Genomic DNA, 20,796 nt, shown 5'->3' with positions numbered 1-20,796 from the left:
CGCTAGCGACTGCAACATGAACTGACGAAAATGGTCTTGGAGATAGGGTTGCATTTTGACCAAGGCCTGAACCAGTGGATTTCTTTAAAACGGATATTTTTGGTATTAAGAAGAAACCGTTTCATTGCCACCAAAATATTTTCTGCAATCTTTAAAAACTGAAGCCGGTCATGCCTCCCCGGCGGGGAATTTAACCCAGGTCTTCCGTAAAACAGGCGGTGATACTCAGCACTATACTACCAAGGACCCAAAATATGTCACTTTTCAATTTAAAAAAATTGCCAAAAACCTCCGAAAGTTTCGTTCTAACAACAAGTCTAAAAAGAACATTATGTATCTACCAGGGCTCGAACCTGGGACCTTCCGCGTGTTAGGCGGACGTGATAACCACTACACCATAGATACCCGTCATAGCCATCGTAAATACGATGAAACCGTTTTAAAAATGGGCAAATTTTCGAGACCGAGAGCCTCCAATTCACTCGTCCACATATCGCTAAAATATCAACCTTCTATGTATCTATCAGGGCTCAACCTGAGACCTTCCGCGTGTAAAGCGGACGTGATAACCACTACACCATAGATACGCTAGCGACTGCAACATGAACTGACGAAAATGGTCTTGGAGATAGGGTTGCATTTTGACCAAGGCCTGAACCAGTGGATTTCTTTAAAACGGATATTTTTGGTATTAAGAAGAAACCGTTTCATTGCCACCAAAATATTTTCTGCAATCTTTAAAAACTGAAGCCGGTCATGCCTCCCCGGTGGGGAATTTAACTCAGGTCTTCCGTAAAACAGGCGGTGATACTCAGCACTATACTACCAAGGACCCAAAATATGTCACTTTTCAATTTAAAAAAATTGCCAAAAACCTCCGAAAGTTTCGTTCTAACAACAAGTCAAAAAAGAACATTATGTATCTACCAGGGCTCGAACCTGGGACCTTCCGCGTGTTAGGCGGACGTGATAACCACTACACCATAGATACCCGTCATAGCCATCGTAAATACGATGAAACCGTTTTAAAAATGGGCAAATTTTCGAGACCGAGAGCCTCCAATTCACTCGTCCACATATCGCTAAAATATCAACCTTCTATGTATCTATCAGGGCTCAACCTGAGACCTTCCGCGTGTAAAGCGGACGTGATAACCACTACACCATAGATACGCTAGCGACTGCAACATGAACTGACGAAAATGGTCTTGGAGATAGGGTTGCATTTTGACCAAGGCCTGAACCAGTGGATTTCTTTAAAACGGATATTTTTGGTATTAAGAAGAAACCGTTTCATTGCCACCAAAATATTTTCTGCAATCTTTAAAAACTGAAGCCGGTCATGCCTCCCCGGCGGGGAATTTAACTCAGGTCTTCCGTAAAACAGGCGGTGATACTCAGCACTATACTACCAAGGACCCAAAATATGTCACTTTTCAATTTAAAAAAATTGCCAAAAACCTCCGAAAGTTTCGTTCTAACAACAAGTCAAAAAAGAACATTATGTATCTACCAGGGCTCGAACCTGGGACCTTCCGCGTGTTAGGCGGACGTGATAACCACTACACCATAGATACCCGTCATAGCCATCGTAAATACGATGAAACCGTTTTAAAAATGGGCAAATTTTCGAGACCGAGAGCCTCCAATTCACTCGTCCACATATCGCTAAAATATCAACCTTCTATGTATCTATCAGGGCTCAACCTGAGACCTTCCGCGTGTAAAGCGGACGTGATAACCACTACACCATAGATACGCTAGCGACTGCAACATGAACTGACGAAAATGGTCTTGGAGATAGGGTTGCATTTTGACCAAGGCCTGAACCAGTGGATTTCTTTAAAACGGATATTTTTGGTATTAAGAAGAAACCGTTTCATTGCCACCAAAATATTTTCTGCAATCTTTAAAAACTGAAGCCGGTCATGCCTCCCCGGCGGGGAATTTAACTCAGGTCTTCCGTAAAACAGGCGGTGATACTCAGCACTATACTACCAAGGACCCAAAATATGTCACTTTTCAATTTAAAAAAATTGCCAAAAACCTCCGAAAGTTTCGTTCTAACAACAAGTCAAAAAAGAACATTATGTATCTACCAGGGCTCGAACCTGGGACCTTCCGCGTGTTAGGCGGACGTGATAACCACTACACCATAGATACCCGTCATAGCCATCGTAAATACGATGAAACCGTTTTAAAAATGGGCAAATTTTCGAGACCGAGAGCCTCCAATTCACTCGTCCACATATCGCTAAAATATCAACCTTCTATGTATCTATCAGGGCTCAACCTGAGACCTTCCGCGTGTAAAGCGGACGTGATAACCACTACACCATAGATACGCTAGCGACTGCAACATGAACTGACGAAAATGGTCTTGGAGATAGGGTTGCATTTTGACCAAGGCCTGAACCAGTGGATTTCTTTAAAACGGATATTTTTGGTATTAAGAAGAAACCGTTTCATTGCCACCAAAATATTTTCTGCAATCTTTAAAAACTGAAGCCGGTCATGCCTCCCCGGCGGGGAATTTAACCCAGGTCTTCCGTAAAACAGGCGGTGATACTCAGCACTATACTACCAAGGACCCAAAATATGTCACTTTTCAATTTAAAAAAATTGCCAAAAACCTCCGAAAGTTTCGTTCTAACAACAAGTCAAAAAAGAACATTATGTATCTACCAGGGCTCGAACCTGGGACCTTCCGCGTGTTAGGCGGACGTGATAACCACTACACCATAGATACCCGTCATAGCCATCGTAAATACGATGAAACCGTTTTAAAAATGGGCAAATTTTCGAGACCGAGAGCCTCCAATTCACTCGTCCACATATCGCTAAAATATCAACCTTCTATGTATCTATCAGGGCTCAACCTGAGACCTTCCGCGTGTAAAGCGGACGTGATAACCACTACACCATAGATACGCTAGCGACTGCAACATGAACTGACGAAAATGGTCTTGGAGATAGGGTTGCATTTTGACCAAGGCCTGAACCAGTGGATTTCTTTAAAACGGATATTTTTGGTATTAAGAAGAAACCGTTTCATTGCCACCAAAATATTTTCTGCAATCTTTAAAAACTGAAGCCGGTCATGCCTCCCCGGTGGGGAATTTAACTCAGGTCTTCCGTAAAACAGGCGGTGATACTCAGCACTATACTACCAAGGACCCAAAATATGTCACTTTTCAATTTAAAAAAATTGCCAAAAACCTCCGAAAGTTTCGTTCTAACAACAAGTCAAAAAAGAACATTATGTATCTACCAGGGCTCGAACCTGGGACCTTCCGCGTGTTAGGCGGACGTGATAACCACTACACCATAGATACCCGTCATAGCCATCGTAAATACGATGAAACCGTTTTAAAAATGGGCAAATTTTCGAGACCGAGAGCCTCCAATTCACTCGTCCACATATCGCTAAAATATCAACCTTCTATGTATCTATCAGGGCTCAACCTGAGACCTTCCGCGTGTAAAGCGGACGTGATAACCACTACACCATAGATACGCTAGCGACTGCAACATGAACTGACGAAAATGGTCTTGGAGATAGGGTTGCATTTTGACCAAGGCCTGAACCAGTGGATTTCTTTAAAACGGATATTTTTGGTATTAAGAAGAAACCGTTTCATTGCCACCAAAATATTTTCTGCAATCTTTAAAAACTGAAGCCGGTCATGCCTCCCCGGCGGGGAATTTAACTCAGGTCTTCCGTAAAACAGGCGGTGATACTCAGCACTATACTACCAAGGACCCAAAATATGTCACTTTTCAATTTAAAAAAATTGCCAAAAACCTCCGAAAGTTTCGTTCTAACAACAAGTCAAAAAAGAACATTATGTATCTACCAGGGCTCGAACCTGGGACCTTCCGCGTGTTAGGCGGACGTGATAACCACTACACCATAGATACCCGTCATAGCCATCGTAAATACGATGAAACCGTTTTAAAAATGGGCAAATTTTCGAGACCGAGAGCCTCCAATTCACTCGTCCACATATCGCTAAAATATCAACCTTCTATGTATCTATCAGGGCTCAACCTGAGACCTTCCGCGTGTAAAGCGGACGTGATAACCACTACACCATAGATACGCTAGCGACTGCAACATGAACTGACGAAAATGGTCTTGGAGATAGGGTTGCATTTTGACCAAGGCCTGAACCAGTGGATTTCTTTAAAACGGATATTTTTGGTATTAAGAAGAAACCGTTTCATTGCCACCAAAATATTTTCTGCAATCTTTAAAAACTGAAGCCGGTCATGCCTCCCCGGCGGGGAATTTAACTCAGGTCTTCCGTAAAACAGGCGGTGATACTCAGCACTATACTACCAAGGACCCAAAATATGTCACTTTTCAATTTAAAAAAATTGCCAAAAACCTCCGAAAGTTTCGTTCTAACAACAAGTCAAAAAAGAACATTATGTATCTACCAGGGCTCGAACCTGGGACCTTCCGCGTGTTAGGCGGACGTGATAACCACTACACCATAGATACCCGTCATAGCCATCGTAAATACGATGAAACCGTTTTAAAAATGGGCAAATTTTCGAGACCGAGAGCCTCCAATTCACTCGTCCACATATCGCTAAAATATCAACCTTCTATGTATCTATCAGGGCTCAACCTGAGACCTTCCGCGTGTAAAGCGGACGTGATAACCACTACACCATAGATACGCTAGCGACTGCAACATGAACTGACGAAAATGGTCTTGGAGATAGGGTTGCATTTTGACCAAGGCCTGAACCAGTGGATTTCTTTAAAACGGATATTTTTGGTATTAAGAAGAAACCGTTTCATTGCCACCAAAATATTTTCTGCAATCTTTAAAAACTGAAGCCGGTCATGCCTCCCCGGCGGGGAATTTAACTCAGGTCTTCCGTAAAACAGGCGGTGATACTCAGCACTATACTACCAAGGACCCAAAATATGTCACTTTTCAATTTAAAAAAATTGCCAAAAACCTCCGAAAGTTTCGTTCTAACAACAAGTCAAAAAAGAACATTATGTATCTACCAGGGCTCGAACCTGGGACCTTCCGCGTGTTAGGCGGACGTGATAACCACTACACCATAGATACCCGTCATAGCCATCGTAAATACGATGAAACCGTTTTAAAAATGGGCAAATTTTCGAGACCGAGAGCCTCCAATTCACTCGTCCACATATCGCTAAAATATCAACCTTCTATGTATCTATCAGGGCTCAACCTGAGACCTTCCGCGTGTAAAGCGGACGTGATAACCACTACACCATAGATACGCTAGCGACTGCAACATGAACTGACGAAAATGGTCTTGGAGATAGGGTTGCATTTTGACCAAGGCCTGAACCAGTGGATTTCTTTAAAACGGATATTTTTGGTATTAAGAAGAAACCGTTTCATTGCCACCAAAATATTTTCTGCAATCTTTAAAAACTGAAGCCGGTCATGCCTCCCCGGCGGGGAATTTAACTCAGGTCTTCCGTAAAACAGGCGGTGATACTCAGCACTATACTACCAAGGACCCAAAATATGTCACTTTTCAATTTAAAAAAATTGCCAAAAACCTCCGAAAGTTTCGTTCTAACAACAAGTCAAAAAAGAACATTATGTATCTACCAGGGCTCGAACCTGGGACCTTCCGCGTGTTAGGCGGACGTGATAACCACTACACCATAGATACCCGTCATAGCCATCGTAAATACGATGAAACCGTTTTAAAAATGGGCAAATTTTCGAGACCGAGAGCCTCCAATTCACTCGTCCACATATCGCTAAAATATCAACCTTCTATGTATCTATCAGGGCTCAACCTGAGACCTTCCGCGTGTAAAGCGGACGTGATAACCACTACACCATAGATACGCTAGCGACTGCAACATGAACTGACGAAAATGGTCTTGGAGATAGGGTTGCATTTTGACCAAGGCCTGAACCAGTGGATTTCTTTAAAACGGATATTTTTGGTATTAAGAAGAAACCGTTTCATTGCCACCAAAATATTTTCTGCAATCTTTAAAAACTGAAGCCGGTCATGCCTCCCCGGCGGGGAATTTAACTCAGGTCTTCCGTAAAACAGGCGGTGATACTCAGCACTATACTACCAAGGACCCAAAATATGTCACTTTTCAATTTAAAAAAATTGCCAAAAACCTCCGAAAGTTTCGTTCTAACAACAAGTCAAAAAAGAACATTATGTATCTACCAGGGCTCGAACCTGGGACCTTCCGCGTGTTAGGCGGACGTGATAACCACTACACCATAGATACCCGTCATAGCCATCGTAAATACGATGAAACCGTTTTAAAAATGGGCAAATTTTCGAGACCGAGAGCCTCCAATTCACTCGTCCACATATCGCTAAAATATCAACCTTCTATGTATCTATCAGGGCTCAACCTGAGACCTTCCGCGTGTAAAGCGGACGTGATAACCACTACACCATAGATACGCTAGCGACTGCAACATGAACTGACGAAAATGGTCTTGGAGATAGGGTTGCATTTTGACCAAGGCCTGAACCAGTGGATTTCTTTAAAACGGATATTTTTGGTATTAAGAAGAAACCGTTTCATTGCCACCAAAATATTTTCTGCAATCTTTAAAAACTGAAGCCGGTCATGCCTCCCCGGCGGGGAATTTAACTCAGGTCTTCCGTAAAACAGGCGGTGATACTCAGCACTATACTACCAAGGACCCAAAATATGTCACTTTTCAATTTAAAAAAATTGCCAAAAACCTCCGAAAGTTTCGTTCTAACAACAAGTCAAAAAAGAACATTATGTATCTACCAGGGCTCGAACCTGGGACCTTCCGCGTGTTAGGCGGACGTGATAACCACTACACCATAGATACCCGTCATAGCCATCGTAAATACGATGAAACCGTTTTAAAAATGGGCAAATTTTCGAGACCGAGAGCCTCCAATTCACTCGTCCACATATCGCTAAAATATCAACCTTCTATGTATCTATCAGGGCTCAACCTGAGACCTTCCGCGTGTAAAGCGGACGTGATAACCACTACACCATAGATACGCTAGCGACTGCAACATGAACTGACGAAAATGGTCTTGGAGATAGGGTTGCATTTTGACCAAGGCCTGAACCAGTGGATTTCTTTAAAACGGATATTTTTGGTATTAAGAAGAAACCGTTTCATTGCCACCAAAATATTTTCTGCAATCTTTAAAAACTGAAGCCGGTCATGCCTCCCCGGCGGGGAATTTAACTCAGGTCTTCCGTAAAACAGGCGGTGATACTCAGCACTATACTACCAAGGACCCAAAATATGTCACTTTTCAATTTAAAAAAATTGCCAAAAACCTCCGAAAGTTTCGTTCTAACAACAAGTCAAAAAAGAACATTATGTATCTACCAGGGCTCGAACCTGGGACCTTCCGCGTGTTAGGCGGACGTGATAACCACTACACCATAGATACCCGTCATAGCCATCGTAAATACGATGAAACCGTTTTAAAAATGGGCAAATTTTCGAGACCGAGAGCCTCCAATTCACTCGTCCACATATCGCTAAAATATCAACCTTCTATGTATCTATCAGGGCTCAACCTGAGACCTTCCGCGTGTAAAGCGGACGTGATAACCACTACACCATAGATACGCTAGCGACTGCAACATGAACTGACGAAAATGGTCTTGGAGATAGGGTTGCATTTTGACCAAGGCCTGAACCAGTGGATTTCTTTAAAACGGATATTTTTGGTATTAAGAAGAAACCGTTTCATTGCCACCAAAATATTTTCTGCAATCTTTAAAAACTGAAGCCGGTCATGCCTCCCCGGCGGGGAATTTAACTCAGGTCTTCCGTAAAACAGGCGGTGATACTCAGCACTATACTACCAAGGACCCAAAATATGTCACTTTTCAATTTAAAAAAATTGCCAAAAACCTCCGAAAGTTTCGTTCTAACAACAAGTCAAAAAAGAACATTATGTATCTACCAGGGCTCGAACCTGGGACCTTCCGCGTGTTAGGCGGACGTGATAACCACTACACCATAGATACCCGTCATAGCCATCGTAAATACGATGAAACCGTTTTAAAAATGGGCAAATTTTCGAGACCGAGAGCCTCCAATTCACTCGTCCACATATCGCTAAAATATCAACCTTCTATGTATCTATCAGGGCTCAACCTGAGACCTTCCGCGTGTAAAGCGGACGTGATAACCACTACACCATAGATACGCTAGCGACTGCAACATGAACTGACGAAAATGGTCTTGGAGATAGGGTTGCATTTTGACCAAGGCCTGAACCAGTGGATTTCTTTAAAACGGATATTTTTGGTATTAAGAAGAAACCGTTTCATTGCCACCAAAATATTTTCTGCAATCTTTAAAAACTGAAGCCGGTCATGCCTCCCCGGTGGGGAATTTAACTCAGGTCTTCCGTAAAACAGGCGGTGATACTCAGCACTATACTACCAAGGGCCCAAAATATGTCACTTTTCAATTTAAAAAAATTGCCAAAAACCTCCGAAAGTTTCGTTCTAACAACAAGTCAAAAAAGAACATTATGTATCTACCAGGGCTCGAACCTGGGACCTTCCGCGTGTTAGGCGGACGTGATAACCACTACACCATAGATACCCGTCATAGACATCGTAAATACGATGAAACCGTTTTAAAAATGGGCAAATTTTCGAGACCGAGAGCCTCCAATTCACTCGTCCACATATCGCTAAAATATCAACCTTCTATGTATCTATCAGGGCTCAACCTGAGACCTTCCGCGTGTAAAGCGGACGTGATAACCACTACACCATAGATACGCTAGCGACTGCAACATGAACTGACGAAAATGGTCTTGGAGATAGGGTTGCATTTTGACCAAGGCCTGAACCAGTGGATTTCTTTAAAACGGATATTTTTGGTATTAAGAAGAAACCGTTTCATTGCCACCAAAATATTTTCTGCAATCTTTAAAAACTGAAGCCGGTCATGCCTCCCCGGCGGGGAATTTAACTCAGGTCTTCCGTAAAACAGGCGGTGATACTCAGCACTATACTACCAAGGACCCAAAATATGTCACTTTTCAATTTAAAAAAATTGCCAAAAACCTCCGAAAGTTTCGTTCTAACAACAAGTCAAAAAAGAACATTATGTATCTACCAGGGCTCGAACCTGGGACCTTCCGCGTGTTAGGCGGACGTGATAACCACTACACCATAGATACCCGTCATAGCCATCGTAAATACGATGAAACCGTTTTAAAAATGGGCAAATTTTCGAGACCGAGAGCCTCCAATTCACTCGTCCACATATCGCTAAAATATCAACCTTCTATGTATCTATCAGGGCTCAACCTGAGACCTTCCGCGTGTAAAGTGGACGTGATAACCACTACACCATAGATACGCTAGCGACTGCAACATGAACTGACGAAAATGGTCTTGGAGATAGGGTTGCATTTTGACCAAGGCCTGAACCAGTGGATTTCTTTAAAACGGATATTTTTGGTATTAAGAAGAAACCGTTTCATTGCCACCAAAATATTTTCTGCAATCTTTAAAAACTGAAGCCGGTCATGCCTCCCCGGCGGGGAATTTAACTCAGGTCTTCCGTAAAACAGGCGGTGATACTCAGCACTATACTACCAAGGACCCAAAATATGTCACTTTTCAATTTAAAAAAATTGCCAAAAACCTCCGAAAGTTTCGTTCTAACAACAAGTCAAAAAAGAACATTATGTATCTACCAGGGCTCGAACCTGGGACCTTCCGCGTGTTAGGCGGACGTGATAACCACTACACCATAGATACCCGTCATAGCCATCGTAAAAACGATGAAACCGTTTTAAAAATGGGCAAATTTTCGAGACCGAGAGCCTCCAATTCACTCGTCCACATATCGCTAAAATATCAACCTTCTATGTATCTATCAGGGCTCAACCTGAGACCTTCCGCGTGTAAAGCGGACGTGATAACCACTACACCATAGATACGCTAGCGACTGCAACATGAACTGACGAAAATGGTCTTGGAGATAGGGTTGCATTTTGACCAAGGCCTGAACCAGTGGATTTCTTTAAAACGGATATTTTTGGTATTAAGAAGAAACCGTTTCATTGCCACCAAAATATTTTCTGCAATCTTTAAAAACTGAAGCCGGTCATGCCTCCCCGGTGGGGAATTTAACTCAGGTCTTCCGTAAAACAGGCGGTGATACTCAGCACTATACTACCAAGGGCCCAAAATATGTCACTTTTCAATTTAAAAAAATTGCCAAAAACCTCCGAAAGTTTCGTTCTAACAACAAGTCAAAAAAGAACATTATGTATCTACCAGGGCTCGAACCTGGGACCTTCCGCGTGTTAGGCGGACGTGATAACCACTACACCATAGATACCCGTCATAGCCATCGTAAATACGATGAAACCGTTTTAAAAATGGGCAAATTTTCGAGACCGAGAGCCTCCAATTCACTCGTCCACATATCGCTAAAATATCAACCTTCTATGTATCTATCAGGGCTCAACCTGAGACCTTCCGCGTGTAAAGCGGACGTGATAACCACTACACCATAGATACGCTAGCGACTGCAACATGAACTGACGAAAATGGTCTTGGAGATAGGGTTGCATTTTGACCAAGGCCTGAACCAGTGGATTTCTTTAAAACGGATATTTTTGGTATTAAGAAGAAACCGTTTCATTGCCACCAAAATATTTTCTGCAATCTTTAAAAACTGAAGCCGGTCATGCCTCCCCGGCGGGGAATTTAACTCAGGTCTTCCGTAAAACAGGCGGTGATACTCAGCACTATACTACCAAGGACCCAAAATATGTCACTTTTCAATTTAAAAAAATTGCCAAAAACCTCCGAAAGTTTCGTTCTAACAACAAGTCAAAAAAGAACATTATGTATCTACCACGGCTCGAACCTGGGACCTTCCGCGTGTTAGGCGGACGTGATAACCACTACACCATAGATACCCGTCATAGCCATCGTAAATACGATGAAACCGTTTTAAAAATGGGCAAATTTTCGAGACCGAGAGCCTCCAATTCACTCGTCCACATATCGCTAAAATATCAACCTTCTATGTATCTATCAGGGCTCAAACTTAGACCTTCCGCGTGTAAAGCGGACGTGATAACCACTACACCATAGATACGCTAGCGACTGCAACATGAACTGACGAAAATGGTCTTGGAGATAGGGTTGCATTTTGACCAAGGCCTGAACCAGTGGATTTCTTTAAAACGGATATTTTTGGTATTAAGAAGAAACCGTTTCATTGCCACCAAAATATTTTCTGCAATCTTTAAAAACTGAAGCCGGTCATGCCTCCCCGGCGGGGAATTTAACTCAGGTCTTCCGTAAAACAGGCGGTGATACTCAGCACTATACTACCAAGGACCCAAAATATGTCACTTTTCAATTTAAAAAAATTGCCAAAAACCTCCGAAAGTTTCGTTCTAACAACAAGTCAAAAAAGAACATTATGTATCTACCAGGGCTCGAACCTGGGACCTTCCGCGTGTTAGGCGGACGTGATAACCACTACACCATAGATACCCGTCATAACCATCGTAAATACGATGAAACCGTTTTAAAAATGGGCAAATTTTCGAGACCGAGAGCCTCCAATTCACTCGTCCACATATCGCTAAAATATCAACCTTCTATGTATCTATCAGGGCTCAACCTGAGACCTTCCGCGTGTAAAGCGTACGTGATAACCACTACACCATAGATACGCTAGCGACTGCAACATGAACTGACGAAAATGGTCTTGGAGATAGGGTTGCATTTTGACCAAGGCCTGAACCAGTGGATTTCTTTAAAACGGATATTTTTGGTATTAAGAAGAAACCGTTTCATTGCCACCAAAATATTTTCTGCAATCTTTAAAAACTGAAGCCGGTCATGCCTCCCCGGCGGGGAATTTAACTCAGGTCTTCCGTAAAACAGGCGGTGATACTCAGCACTATACTACCAAGGACCCAAAATATGTCACTTTTCAATTTAAAAAAATTGCCAAAAACCTCCGAAAGTTTCGTTCTAACAACAAGTCAAAAAAGAACATTATGTATCTACCAGGGATCGAACCTGGGACCTTCCGCGTGTTAGGCGGACGTGATAACCACTACACCATAGATACCCGTCATAACCATCGTAAATACGATGAAACCGTTTTAAAAATGGGCAAATTTTCGAGACCGAGAGCCTCCAATTCACTCGTCCACATATCGCTAAAATATCAACCTTCTATGTATCTATCAGGGCTCAACCTGAGACCTTCCGCGTGTAAAGCGTACGTGATAACCACTACACCATAGATACGCTAGCGACTGCAACATGAACTGACGAAAATGGTCTTGGAGATAGGGTTGCATTTTGACCAAGGCCTGAACCAGTGGATTTCTTTAAAACGGATATTTTTGGTATTAAGAAGAAACCGTTTTATTGCCACCAAAATATTTTCTGCAATCTTTAAAAACTGAAGCCGGTCATGCCTCCCCGGCGGGGAATTTAACTCAGGTCTTCCGTAAAACAGGCGGTGATACTCAGCACTATACTACCAAGGACCCAAAATATGTCACTTTTCAATTTAAAAAAATTGCCAAAAACCTCCGAAAGTTTCGTTCTAACAACAAGTCAAAAAAGAACATTATGTATCTACCAGGGCTCGAACCTGGGACCTTCCGCGTGTTAGGCGGACGTGATAACCACTACACCATAGATACCCGTCATAACCATCGTAAATACGATGAAACCGTTTTAAAAATGGGCAAATTTTCGAGACCGAGAGCCTCCAATTCACTCGTCCACATATCGCTAAAATATCAACCTTCTATGTATCTATCAGGGCTCAACCTGAGACCTTCCGCGTGTAAAGCGTACGTGATAACCACTACACCATAGATACGCTAGCGACTGCAACATGAACTGACGAAAATGGTCTTGGAGATAGGGTTGCATTTTGACCAAGGCCTGAACCAGTGGATTTCTTTAAAACGGATATTTTTGGTATTAAGAAGAAACCGTTTCATTGCCACCAAAATATTTTCTGCAATCTTTAAAAACTGAAGCCGGTCATGCCTCCCCGGCGGGGAATTTAACTCAGGTCTTCCGTAAAACAGGCGGTGATACTCAGCACTATACTACCAAGGACCCAAAATATGTCACTTTTCAATTTAAAAAAATTGCCAAAAACCTCCGAAAGTTTCGTTCTAACAACAAGTCAAAAAAGAACATTATGTATCTACCAGGGCTCGAACCTGGGACCTTCCGCGTGTTAGGCGGACGTGATAACCACTACACCATAGATACCCGTCATAACCATCGTAAATACGATGAAACCGTTTTAAAAATGGGCAAATTTTCGAGACCGAGAGCCTCCAATTCACTCGTCCACATATCGCTAAAATATCAACCTTCTATGTATCTATCAGGGCTCAACCTGAGACCTTCCGCGTGTAAAGCGTACGTGATAACCACTACACCATAGATACGCTAGCGACTGCAACATGAACTAACGAAAATGGTCTTGGAGATAGGGTTGCATTTTGACCAAGGCCTGAACCAGTGGATTTCTTTAAAACGGATATTTTTGGTATTAAGAAGAAACCGTTTCATTGCCACCAAAATATTTTCTGCAATCTTTAAAAACTGAAGCCGGTCATGCCTCCCCGGCGGGGAATTTAACTCAGGTCTTCCGTAAAACAGGCGGTGATACTCAGCACTATACTACCAAGGACCCAAAATATGTCACTTTTCAATTTAAAAAAATTGCCAAAAACCTCCGAAAGTTTCCTTCTAACAACAAGTCAAAAAAGAACATTATGTATCTACCAGGGCTCGAACCTGGGACCTTCCGCGTGTTAGGCGGACGTGATAACCACTACACCATAGATACCCGTCATAACCATCGTAAATACGATGAAACCGTTTTAAAAATGGGCAAATTTTCGAGACCGAGAGCCTCCAATTCACTCGTCCACATATCGCTAAAATATCAACCTTCTATGTATCTATCAGGGTTCAACCTGAGACCTTCCGCGTGTAAAGCGTACGTGATAACCACTACACCATAGATACGCTAGCGACTGCAACATGAACTGACGAAAATGGTCTTGGAGATAGGGTTGCATTTTGACCAAGGCCTGAACCAGTGGATTTCTTTAAAACGGATATTTTTGGTATTAAGAAGAAACCGTTTCATTGCCACCAAAATATTTTCTGCAATCTTTAAAAACTGAAGCCGGTCATGCCTCCCCGGCGGGGAATTTAACTCAGGTCTTCCGTAAAACAGGCGGTGATACTCAGCACTATACTACCAAGGACCCAAAATATGTCACTTTTCAATTTAAAAAAATTGCCAAAAACCTCCGAAAGTTTCCTTCTAACAACAAGTCAAAAAAGAACATTATGTATCTACCAGGGCTCGAACCTGGGACCTTCCGCGTGTTAGGCGGACGTGATAACCACTACACCATAGATACCCGTCATAGCCATCGTAAATACGATGAAACCGTTTTAAAAATGGGCAAATTTTCGAGACCGAGAGCCTCCAATTCACTCGTCCACATATCGCTAAAATATCAACCTTCTATGTATCTATCAGGGCTCAACCTGAGACCTTCCGCGTGTAAAGCGGACGTGATAACCACTACACCATAGATACGCTAGCGACTGCAACATGAACTGACGAAAATGGTCTTGGAGATAGGGTTGCATTTTGACCAAGGCCTGAACCAGTGGATTTCTCTAAAACGGATATTTTTGGTATTAAGAAGAAATCGTTTCATTGCCACCAAAATATTTTCTGCAATCTTTAAAAACTGAAGCCGGTCATGCCTCCCCGGCGGGGTATTTAACTCAGGTCTTCCGTAAAACAGGCGGTGATACTCAGCACTATACTACCAAGGACCCAAAATATGTCACTTTTCAATTTAAAAAAATTGCTAAAAACCTCCGAAAGTTTCGTTCTAACAACAAGTCAAAAAAGAACATTATGTATCTCCCAGGGCTCGAACCTGGGACCTTCCGCGTGTTAGGCGGACGTGATAACCACTACACCATAGATACCCGTCATAGCCATCGTAAATACGATGAAACCGTTTTAAAAATGGGCAAATTTTCGAGACCGAGAGCCTCCAATTCACTCGTCCATATATCGCTAAAATATCAACCTTCTATGTATCTATCAGGGCTCAACCTGAGACCTTCCGCGTGTAAAGCGGACGTGATAACCACTACACCATAGATACGCTAGCGACTGCAACATGAACTGACGAAAATGGTCTTGGAGATAGGGTTGCATTTTGACCAAGGCCTGAACCAGTGGATTTCTTTAAAACGGATATTTTTGGTATTAAGAAGAAACCGTTTCATTGCCACCAAAATATTTTCTGCAATCTTTAAAAACTGAAGCCGGTCATGCCTCCCCGGCGGGGAATTTAACTCAGGTCTTCCGTAAAACAGGCGGTGATACTCAGCACTATACTACCAAGGACCCAAAATATGTCACTTTTCAATTTAAAAAAATTGCCAAAAACCTCCGAAAGTTTCGTTCTAACAACAAGTCAAAAAAGAACATTATGTATCTACCAGGGCTCGAACCTGGGACCTTCCGCGTGTTAGGCGGACGTGATAACCACTACACCATAGATACCCGTCATAGCCATCGTAAATACGATGAAACCGTTTTAAAAATGGGCAAATTTTCGAGACCGAGAGCCTCCAATTCACTCGTCCACATATCGCTAAAATATCAACCTTCTATGTATCTATCAGGGCTCAACCTGAGACCTTCCGCGTGTAAAGCGGACGTGATAACCACTACACCATAGATACGCTAGCGACTGCAACATGAGCTGACGAAAATGGTCTTGGAGATAGGGTTGCATTTTGACCAAGGCCTGAACCAGTGGATTTCTTTAAAACGGATATTTTTGGTATTAAGAAGAAACCGTTTCATTGCCACCAAAATATTTTCTGCAATCTTTAAAAACTGAAGCCGGTCATGCCTCCCCGGCGGGGAATTTAACTCAGGTCTTCCGTAAAACAGGCGGTGATACTCAGCACTATACTACCAAGGACCCAAAATATGTCACTTTTCAATTTAAAAAAATTGCCAAAAACCTCCGAAAGTTTCGTTCTAACAACAAGTCAAAAAAGAACATTATGTATCTACCACGGCTCGAACCTGGGACCTTCCGCGTGTTAGGCGGACGTGATAACCACTACACCATAGATACCCGTCATAGCCATCGTAAATACGATGAAACCGTTTTAAAAATGGGCAAATTTTCGAGACCGAGAGCCTCCAATTCACTCGTCCACATATCGCTAAAATATCAACCTTCTATGTATCTATCAGGGCTCAAACTGAGACCTTCCGCGTGTAAAGCGGACGTGATAACCACTACACCATAGATACGCTAGCGACTGCAACATGAACTGACGAAAATGGTCTTGGAGATAGGGTTGCATTTTGACCAAGGCCTGAACCAGTGGATTTCTTTAAAACGGATATTTTTGGTATTAAGAAGAAACCGTTTCATTGCCACCAAAATATTTTCTGCAATCTTTAAAAACTGAAGCCGGTCATGCCTCCCCGGCGGGGAATTTAACTCAGGTCTTCCGTAAAACAGGCGGTGATACTCAGCACTATACTACCAAGGACCCAAAATATGTCACTTTTCAATTTAAAAAAATTGCCAAAAACCTCCGAAAGTTTCGTTCTAACAACAAGTCAAAAAAGAACATTATGTATCTACCAGGGCTCGAACCTGGGACCTTCCGCGTGTTAGGCGGACGTGATAACCACTACACCATAGATACCCGTCATAGCCATCGTAAATACGATGAAACCGTTTTAAAAATGGGCAAATTTTCGAGACCGAGAGCCTCCAATTCACTCGTCCACATATCGCTAAAATATCAACCTTCTATGTATCTATCAGGGCTCAACCTGAGACCTTCCGCGTGTAAAGCGGACGTGATAACCACTACACCATAGATACGCTAGCGACTGCAACATGAACTGACGAAAATGGTCTTGGAGATAGGGTTGCATTTTGACCAAGGCCTGAACCAGTGGATTTCTTTAAAACGGATATTTTTGGTATTAAGAAGAAACCGTTTCATTGCCACCAAAATATTTTCTGCAATCTTTAAAAACTGAAGCCGGTCATGCCTCCCCGGCGGGGAATTTAACTCAGGTCTTCCGTAAAACAGGCGGTGATACTCAGCACTATACTACCAAGGACCCAAAATATGTCACTTTTCAATTTAAAAAAATTGCCAAAAACCTCCGAAAGTTTCGTTCTAACAACAAGTCAAAAAAGAACATTATGTATCTACCAGGGCTCGAACCTGGGACCTTCCGCGTGTTAGGCGGACGTGATAACCACTACACCATAGATACCCAAAACATTTCACTTTTCAATTTAAAAAAATTGCCAAAAACCTCCGAAAGTTTCGTTCTAACAACAAGTCAAAAAAGAAGATTATGTTTCTACCAGGGCTCGAACCTGGGACCTTCCGCGTGTTAGGCGGACGTGATAACCACTACACCATAGATACCCAAAACATATCACTTTTCAATTTAAAAAAATTGCCAAAAACCTCCGAAAGTTTCGTTCTAACAACAAGTCAAAAAAGAACATTATGTATCTACCAGGGCTCGAACCTGGGACCTTCCGCGTGTTAGGCGGACGTGATAACCACTACACCATAGATACCCGTCATAGCCATCGTAAATACGATGAAACTGTTTTAAAAATGGGCAAATTTTCGAGACCGAGAGCCTCCAATTCACTCGTCCACATATCGCTAAAATATCAACCTTCTTTGTATCTATCAGGGCTCGAACCTGAGACCTTCCGCGTGTAAAGCGGACGTGATAACCACTACACCATTGATACGCTAGCGACTGCAACATGAACTGACGAAAATCGTCTTGGAGATAGGGTTGCATTTTGACCAAGACTTGAACCAGTGGATTTCTTTAAAACGGATATTTTTGGTATTAAGAAGAAACCGTTTCATTGCCACCAAAATATTTTCTGCAATCTTTAAAAACTGAAGCCGGTCATGCCTCCCCGGCGGGGTATTTAACTCAGGTCTTCCGTAAAACAGGCGGTGATACTCAGCACTATACTACCAAGGACCCAAAATATGTCACTTTTCAATTTAAAAAAATTGCTAAAAACCTCCGAAAGTTTCGTTCTAACAACAAGTCAAAAAAGAACATTATGTATCTACCAGGGCTCGAACCTGGGACCTTCCGCGTGTTAGGCGGACGTGATAACCACTACACCATAGATACCCAAAACATTTCACTTTTCAATTTAAAAAAATTGCCAAAAACCTCCGAAAGTTTCGTTCTAACAACAAGTCAAAAAAGAAAATTATGTTTCTACCAGGGCTCGAACCTGGGACCTTCCGCGTGTTAGGCGGACGTGATAACCACTACACCATAGATACCCAAAACATATCACTTTTCAATTTAAAAAAATTGCCAAAAACCTCCGAAAGTTTCGTTCTAACAACAAGTCAAAAAAGAACATTATGTATCTACCAGGGCTCGAACCTGGGACCTTCCGCGTGTTAGGCGGACGTGATAACCACTACACCATAGATACCCGTCATAACCATCGTAAATACGATGAAACCGTTTTAAAAATGGGCAAATTTTCGAGACCGAGAGCCTCCAATTCACTCGTCCACATATCGCTAAAATATCAACCTTCTATGTATCTATCAGGGCTCAACCTGAGACCTTCCGCGTGTAAAGCGGACGTGATAACCACTACACCATAGATACGCTAGCGACTGCAACATGAACTGACGAAAATGGTCTTGGAGATAGGGTTGCATTTTGACCAAGGCCTGAACCAGTGGATTTCTTTCAAACGGATATTTTTGGTATTAAGAAGAAACCGTTTCATTGCCACCAAAATATTTTCTGCAATCTTTAAAAACTGAAGCCGGTCATGCCTCCCCGGCGGGGAATTTAACTCAGGTCTTCCGTAAAACAGGCGGTGATACTCAGCACTATACTACCAAGGACCCAAAATATGTCACTTTTCAATTTAAAAAAATTGCCAAAAACCTCCGAAAGTTTCGTTCTAACAACAAGTCAAAACAGAACATTATGTATCTACCAGGGCTCGAACCTGGGACCTTCCGCGTGTTAGGCGGACGTGATAACCACATCACCATAGATACCCGTCATAGCCATCGTAAATACGATGAAACCGTTTTAAAAATGCGCAAATTTTCGAGACCGAGAGCCTCCAATTCACTCGTCCACATATCGCTAAAATATCAACCTTCTATGTATCTATCAGGGCTCAACCTGAGACCTTCCGCGTGTAAAGCGGACGTGATAACCACTACACCATAGATACGCTAGCGACTGCAACATGAACTGACGAAAATGGTCTTGGAGATAGGGTTGCATTTTGACCAAGGCCTGAACCAGTGGATTTCTCTAAGACGGATATTTTTGGTATTAAGAAGAAACCGTTTCATTGCCACCAAAATATTTTCTGCAATCTTTAAAAACTGAAGCCGGTCATGCCTCCCCGGCGGGGAATTTATCTCAGGTCTTCCGTAAAACAGGCGGTGATACTCAGCACTATACTACCAAGGACCCAAAATATGTCACTTTTCAATTTAAAAAAATTGCCAAAAACCTCCGAAAGTTTCGTTCTAACAACAAGTCAAAAAAGAACATTATGTATCTACCAGGGCTCGAACCTGGGACCTTCCGCGTGTTAGGCGGACGTGATAACCACTACACCATATATACCCGTCATAGCCATCGTAAATACGATGAAACCGTTTTAAAAATGGGCAAATTTTCGAGACCGAGAGCCTCCAATTCACTCGTCCACATATCGCTAAAATATCAACCTTCTATGTATCTATCAGGGCTCAACCTGAGACCTTCCGCGTGTAAAGCGGACGTGATAACCACTACACCATAGATACGCTAGCGACTGCAACATGAACTGACGAAAATGGTCTTGGAGATAGGGTTGCATTTTGACCAAGGCCTGAACCAGTGGATTTCTCTAAAACGGATATTTTTGGTATTAAGAAGAAACCGTTTCATTGCCACCAAAATATTTTCTGCAATCTTTAAAAACTGAAGCCGGTCATGCCTCCCCGGCGGGGTATTTAACTCAGGTCTTCCGTAAAACAGGCGGTGATACTCAGCACTATACTACCAAGGACCCAAAATATGTCACTTTTCAATTTAAAAAAATTGCTAAAAACCTCCGAAAGTTTCGTTCTAACAACAAGTCAAAAAAGAACATTATGTATCTACCAGGGCTCGAACCTGGGACCTTCCGCGTGTTAGGCGGACGTGATAACCACTACACCATAGATACCCGTCATAGCCATCGTAAATACGATGAAACCGTTTTAAAAATGGGCAAATTTTCGAGACCGAGAGCCTCCAATTCACTCGTCCACATATCGCTAAAATATCAACCTTCTATGTATCTATCAGGGCTCAACCTGAGACCTTCCGCGTGTAAAGCGGACGTGATAACCACTACACCATAGATACGCTAGCGACTGCAACATGAACTGACGAAAATGGTCTTGGAGATAGGGTTGCATTTTGACCAAGGCCTGAACCAGTGGATTTCTTTAAAACGGATATTTTTGGTATTAAGAAGAAACCGTTTCATTGCCACCAAAATATTTTCTGCAATCTTTAAAAACTGAAGCCGGTCATGCCTCCCCGGCGGGGAATTTAACTCAGGTCTTCCGTAAAACAGGCGGTGATACTCAGCACTATACTA

At 42.5% G+C, this 20,796-nt stretch overlaps 32 non-coding genes across 32 annotated transcripts; all 32 read right to left on the bottom strand.

Annotated features, from left to right (window-relative positions):
- Window positions 1-332: 332 nt before the first annotated feature.
- On the bottom strand, window positions 333-405 carry TRNAV-AAC (transfer RNA valine (anticodon AAC)). The gene has a single exon. It is a non-coding gene; the product is annotated as a tRNA-Val (tRNA).
- Window positions 406-918: 513 nt separating this feature from the next.
- TRNAV-AAC (transfer RNA valine (anticodon AAC)) lies at window positions 919-991 on the bottom strand. The gene has a single exon. It is a non-coding gene; the product is annotated as a tRNA-Val (tRNA).
- Window positions 992-1,504: 513 nt separating this feature from the next.
- Window positions 1,505-1,577, bottom strand: TRNAV-AAC (transfer RNA valine (anticodon AAC)). Its single transcript has one exon. It is a non-coding gene; the product is annotated as a tRNA-Val (tRNA).
- A 513-nt stretch (window positions 1,578-2,090) lies between these two features.
- Window positions 2,091-2,163, bottom strand: TRNAV-AAC (transfer RNA valine (anticodon AAC)). Its single transcript has one exon. It is a non-coding gene; the product is annotated as a tRNA-Val (tRNA).
- Window positions 2,164-2,676: 513 nt separating this feature from the next.
- On the bottom strand, window positions 2,677-2,749 carry TRNAV-AAC (transfer RNA valine (anticodon AAC)). The gene has a single exon. It is a non-coding gene; the product is annotated as a tRNA-Val (tRNA).
- Window positions 2,750-3,262: 513 nt separating this feature from the next.
- TRNAV-AAC (transfer RNA valine (anticodon AAC)) lies at window positions 3,263-3,335 on the bottom strand. The gene has a single exon. It is a non-coding gene; the product is annotated as a tRNA-Val (tRNA).
- A 513-nt stretch (window positions 3,336-3,848) lies between these two features.
- On the bottom strand, window positions 3,849-3,921 carry TRNAV-AAC (transfer RNA valine (anticodon AAC)). Its single transcript has one exon. It is a non-coding gene; the product is annotated as a tRNA-Val (tRNA).
- A 513-nt stretch (window positions 3,922-4,434) lies between these two features.
- TRNAV-AAC (transfer RNA valine (anticodon AAC)) lies at window positions 4,435-4,507 on the bottom strand. Its single transcript has one exon. It is a non-coding gene; the product is annotated as a tRNA-Val (tRNA).
- A 513-nt stretch (window positions 4,508-5,020) lies between these two features.
- Window positions 5,021-5,093, bottom strand: TRNAV-AAC (transfer RNA valine (anticodon AAC)). The gene has a single exon. It is a non-coding gene; the product is annotated as a tRNA-Val (tRNA).
- A 513-nt stretch (window positions 5,094-5,606) lies between these two features.
- TRNAV-AAC (transfer RNA valine (anticodon AAC)) lies at window positions 5,607-5,679 on the bottom strand. Its single transcript has one exon. It is a non-coding gene; the product is annotated as a tRNA-Val (tRNA).
- A 513-nt stretch (window positions 5,680-6,192) lies between these two features.
- Window positions 6,193-6,265, bottom strand: TRNAV-AAC (transfer RNA valine (anticodon AAC)). The gene has a single exon. It is a non-coding gene; the product is annotated as a tRNA-Val (tRNA).
- Window positions 6,266-6,778: 513 nt separating this feature from the next.
- Window positions 6,779-6,851, bottom strand: TRNAV-AAC (transfer RNA valine (anticodon AAC)). Its single transcript has one exon. It is a non-coding gene; the product is annotated as a tRNA-Val (tRNA).
- A 513-nt stretch (window positions 6,852-7,364) lies between these two features.
- TRNAV-AAC (transfer RNA valine (anticodon AAC)) lies at window positions 7,365-7,437 on the bottom strand. The gene has a single exon. It is a non-coding gene; the product is annotated as a tRNA-Val (tRNA).
- A 513-nt stretch (window positions 7,438-7,950) lies between these two features.
- Window positions 7,951-8,023, bottom strand: TRNAV-AAC (transfer RNA valine (anticodon AAC)). Its single transcript has one exon. It is a non-coding gene; the product is annotated as a tRNA-Val (tRNA).
- A 513-nt stretch (window positions 8,024-8,536) lies between these two features.
- Window positions 8,537-8,609, bottom strand: TRNAV-AAC (transfer RNA valine (anticodon AAC)). Its single transcript has one exon. It is a non-coding gene; the product is annotated as a tRNA-Val (tRNA).
- A 513-nt stretch (window positions 8,610-9,122) lies between these two features.
- Window positions 9,123-9,195, bottom strand: TRNAV-AAC (transfer RNA valine (anticodon AAC)). Its single transcript has one exon. It is a non-coding gene; the product is annotated as a tRNA-Val (tRNA).
- Window positions 9,196-9,708: 513 nt separating this feature from the next.
- Window positions 9,709-9,781, bottom strand: TRNAV-AAC (transfer RNA valine (anticodon AAC)). The gene has a single exon. It is a non-coding gene; the product is annotated as a tRNA-Val (tRNA).
- A 513-nt stretch (window positions 9,782-10,294) lies between these two features.
- Window positions 10,295-10,367, bottom strand: TRNAV-AAC (transfer RNA valine (anticodon AAC)). Its single transcript has one exon. It is a non-coding gene; the product is annotated as a tRNA-Val (tRNA).
- A 1,099-nt stretch (window positions 10,368-11,466) lies between these two features.
- Window positions 11,467-11,539, bottom strand: TRNAV-AAC (transfer RNA valine (anticodon AAC)). Its single transcript has one exon. It is a non-coding gene; the product is annotated as a tRNA-Val (tRNA).
- Window positions 11,540-12,052: 513 nt separating this feature from the next.
- On the bottom strand, window positions 12,053-12,125 carry TRNAV-AAC (transfer RNA valine (anticodon AAC)). The gene has a single exon. It is a non-coding gene; the product is annotated as a tRNA-Val (tRNA).
- A 513-nt stretch (window positions 12,126-12,638) lies between these two features.
- Window positions 12,639-12,711, bottom strand: TRNAV-AAC (transfer RNA valine (anticodon AAC)). The gene has a single exon. It is a non-coding gene; the product is annotated as a tRNA-Val (tRNA).
- A 513-nt stretch (window positions 12,712-13,224) lies between these two features.
- On the bottom strand, window positions 13,225-13,297 carry TRNAV-AAC (transfer RNA valine (anticodon AAC)). The gene has a single exon. It is a non-coding gene; the product is annotated as a tRNA-Val (tRNA).
- A 513-nt stretch (window positions 13,298-13,810) lies between these two features.
- On the bottom strand, window positions 13,811-13,883 carry TRNAV-AAC (transfer RNA valine (anticodon AAC)). Its single transcript has one exon. It is a non-coding gene; the product is annotated as a tRNA-Val (tRNA).
- Window positions 13,884-14,396: 513 nt separating this feature from the next.
- TRNAV-AAC (transfer RNA valine (anticodon AAC)) lies at window positions 14,397-14,469 on the bottom strand. Its single transcript has one exon. It is a non-coding gene; the product is annotated as a tRNA-Val (tRNA).
- Window positions 14,470-15,568: 1,099 nt separating this feature from the next.
- TRNAV-AAC (transfer RNA valine (anticodon AAC)) lies at window positions 15,569-15,641 on the bottom strand. The gene has a single exon. It is a non-coding gene; the product is annotated as a tRNA-Val (tRNA).
- A 1,099-nt stretch (window positions 15,642-16,740) lies between these two features.
- Window positions 16,741-16,813, bottom strand: TRNAV-AAC (transfer RNA valine (anticodon AAC)). Its single transcript has one exon. It is a non-coding gene; the product is annotated as a tRNA-Val (tRNA).
- Window positions 16,814-17,326: 513 nt separating this feature from the next.
- Window positions 17,327-17,399, bottom strand: TRNAV-AAC (transfer RNA valine (anticodon AAC)). Its single transcript has one exon. It is a non-coding gene; the product is annotated as a tRNA-Val (tRNA).
- Window positions 17,400-17,642: 243 nt separating this feature from the next.
- Window positions 17,643-17,715, bottom strand: TRNAV-AAC (transfer RNA valine (anticodon AAC)). The gene has a single exon. It is a non-coding gene; the product is annotated as a tRNA-Val (tRNA).
- Window positions 17,716-17,825: 110 nt separating this feature from the next.
- On the bottom strand, window positions 17,826-17,898 carry TRNAV-UAC (transfer RNA valine (anticodon UAC)). The gene has a single exon. It is a non-coding gene; the product is annotated as a tRNA-Val (tRNA).
- A 331-nt stretch (window positions 17,899-18,229) lies between these two features.
- TRNAV-AAC (transfer RNA valine (anticodon AAC)) lies at window positions 18,230-18,302 on the bottom strand. The gene has a single exon. It is a non-coding gene; the product is annotated as a tRNA-Val (tRNA).
- A 243-nt stretch (window positions 18,303-18,545) lies between these two features.
- TRNAV-AAC (transfer RNA valine (anticodon AAC)) lies at window positions 18,546-18,618 on the bottom strand. The gene has a single exon. It is a non-coding gene; the product is annotated as a tRNA-Val (tRNA).
- Window positions 18,619-20,303: 1,685 nt separating this feature from the next.
- TRNAV-AAC (transfer RNA valine (anticodon AAC)) lies at window positions 20,304-20,376 on the bottom strand. Its single transcript has one exon. It is a non-coding gene; the product is annotated as a tRNA-Val (tRNA).
- Between the last annotated feature and the right edge of the window lie 420 nt (window positions 20,377-20,796).

The sequence above is a fragment of the Leiobunum rupestre genome, chromosome 3 (assembly GCF_980474605.1).
Source record: "Leiobunum rupestre chromosome 3, qqLeiRupe1.1.hap1, whole genome shotgun sequence".
NCBI classification, from domain to species: domain Eukaryota; kingdom Metazoa; phylum Arthropoda; class Arachnida; order Opiliones; family Sclerosomatidae; genus Leiobunum; species Leiobunum rupestre.
The sequence above is the reverse complement of the archived record's forward strand: the minus strand, read 5'-3'. Positions and strand labels throughout refer to the sequence as shown.